This window comes from Cyprinodon variegatus, unplaced genomic scaffold (assembly GCF_000732505.1).
Source record: "Cyprinodon variegatus isolate N-32 unplaced genomic scaffold, C_variegatus-1.0 Scaffold501, whole genome shotgun sequence".
NCBI classification, from domain to species: domain Eukaryota; kingdom Metazoa; phylum Chordata; class Actinopteri; order Cyprinodontiformes; family Cyprinodontidae; genus Cyprinodon; species Cyprinodon variegatus.
Genome location: NW_015150954.1, coordinates 474,489 through 477,275, shown reverse-complemented (window position 1 = coordinate 477,275; position 2,787 = coordinate 474,489). Strand labels below are relative to the sequence as shown.

Below are 2,787 nucleotides of genomic sequence, written 5' to 3'. Positions count from 1 at the left end.
GTTTAAAAGTATAGTGGAGGAAGTTCTTTTTACAGGTAGATCATCAAAATAAGTGGTCCTCCTAATTGTCAATCATTCTGGTGATATGATTACGTAAGGCCGTCCTACGTGCTCGTCCCCGTTTTCACTTACCGGCTGTGAGTTAGACAAGCTTATTTTGCAAAAGATTTGTAGTTTTTCCCACTATGTCTGAGTGATGCAAACAGCAGCGTTTAAACATAGCGTACACTAGGAGAAATGGGCTCGTGCATGCTCTCACACATGTTTAATATCTGTTCCCTTTAGGGAAGCGGGTACGGGGTTGTAAGAGGAGAGGGCGGGTCTTTTCTAAATTTGCAAAAATCCTCCACTATACCTTTAAGGCTACATGAGGTGATTATGTTCATATTCAAGAGACGTACGGGATGTTGGAAAGGTGCAAAGTGGCAGAAGGTGGAAAGATGTTGGAATAGTTTTTAGACCCGGGCTTCTTGAAGCGGTGTAAGGGGGAGTTGCTGTAGTCTTTGGTAAGGCCCTGGTCCTCATGGCCTTCACGAGGAAGCTGGACGCTGGTGTGTTTGGAAAGTGTAATCCGAAGAGGACTTCCGTGCAGCCTCTGGCCGTTCAGGTGGCTCATAGCTGCAAAATAAAGGTTCTAGTCAACGCTTTTAAATGGATTCATTTCATGTTCTGCCCTTCTTTTTTTATCTTCTTATCCAATAATAATAATAATAATAATAACAACATCTACTTGTCGAATATCTGCTTTGGATAGAAAATCCTAAAAATATTGCTTCAAAATCTCTAACCTTTAAAGATTATCCTGTGTAGTCTTCTCAACCACATTTTTATTATGAAGATCTGGTCAGAGGTGGTTTTACATATAAAGACAACACCGTGGACCACACTGAACATGGACAGAATGTTACCTAGCTGCGCCTGGGTACTGTCGCTCATCTGGACCAGAGCGTTTTCCTTCTTGTTGAACAGGATCTTCACTCTCATCACATCGCCATAAACACCTTGACACACAGCACAATATAAAAAAAAATGTCATTAAGTGCTTTAATTCAAGTCCCACTATACAAGTATCTAAACATGGAGCAACACCCATAAACCCTAGAAGAAGTGTGTGTGAAGCAGATCTGCATGAAGCCTGCTAAGCCACTGCCCCTTCATATTACTGGTAGAACTTTTTGGAAGATTGAGCGAGGGATGGGATTACTTTAACTAGGAAATGACATTAACTAGGAAGGAGGTCAGGAATAGTAGTCATTGCTGACATAATTAAATGGGAACACTGGCATATTGGTAAATCTAACCTTGAAGGCAGGTATTCCTGAATGATTATTCACAGGAAATGCAAGTTAAGAAATTAAAGACAAGGGTCAGAGGGGGGAAATAATGGCAGATTACACCATTTAGATGCTGAATTATGGGGTTTGATGAAACAAAACCAAGCGCAGCTGCTTCAGCACTGAGGACATGCAAACTGAAAGAAAAACCCTGCATGCAAACTTAAACAGAGGCTCAGTGAACTGAAATAAAAACACACAATACGTGCAGCTCTTCAGAGTTTGCATAAGATCCAAACAGGTGGTTTGAAAACATGAGTATTTTCTTAATGTCGGAGAGCAGCAGAAGCCCTTTCGGAAGGAAATGTTTTATTTTATTTTTTTTTTTTTTTGGCACTATAAAATTTGCTGATCGGAAAACCAGAGTAGAAAATACATTATTACAATTATTTGTAGGTTCTAGTTCAGTAATTTTATTTAAACATTAGGTCACTGAGTCACTGATATTTAGTATCCAAAAGACTACAATAAAAAGGATGTAAAATAAAAAGACACAGTAAGTTAATGATGATTTCTATATATTCTTACTACTTTAATTATTCATATGTTTTTCTATTACATTTAATTAAATTAGCATTTTAATTACTACATTTTTATTATGATCAGACTTCATTATTATTATTTTTTTTATTTCTATAATGAGCTAAAATAACTTAAGTTTAGCAGGAGAGTAGACTGACAACTCAGTCATATGGGTGTTAGATTCTTACTAGACATTTTTAGCTATCCCCCCAAAACCCAGAATCAGTCAGTGAGATGGACTTAGAATAAAGTTTACTCATAGTAAACAAACATTTTAAACATCACATTCTTGAAACAGCCTCCAAAAGTAATTAAAATAACAAAATAAAGCTCATATAGTTCTCAAAGTAAAAGCATTGCTAAGGTTAAGAGTTTGGGTTTGGTTAATGATGGTAACAGCTTATACATCGTTGGTAGAAATTAAGTTAGAAAGTTACCATATGCTACCGTTTCATTTATATTTAGCACAGCAAATGGTCGGTTTGCTGGCTTTTGATAGCCAACATGATAATATCAGCATCTTAGCTTATCAGGATATTCAATAAGCAAAGCTTACAAGCTGCTGCTGGAGCAGCAGTGTGTGGTGTTGCACAGCAAGGGAGGAATAAAAAAAAAAATGCATAGAGGAATGATAATAATACCTAGCTTTTGTGCAGTAGATAATGTTTTTCCATCTGAAAGTTGGTTGGGGTTTTTTATTTAATGCTTTCATTGTTTCTAATGTTGGTTCCAGACTTCTGCTAAACATTAAGGTCCAATGTTGATGGACATTACTGAGAGCTGGAGTTTCTTTTGCTGTTTTTTTTTTTTATATAAAATGTGCAAACCAAGGGATAAATGAGAACATTTTTATTGGCTATAACCTATTTATGGTAAGAGATATGAGTAAAACATCTCTAAATGAATGAATAAACCAGTGTTAAATGCGAAA

At 36.5% G+C, this 2,787-nt stretch overlaps 1 pseudogene; it reads right to left on the bottom strand.

The window, feature by feature from the left end:
• The window catches only part of LOC107094686, a 25,804-nt pseudogene that overhangs the window by 5,094 nt on the left and 17,923 nt on the right, over nucleotides 1–2,787 (bottom strand).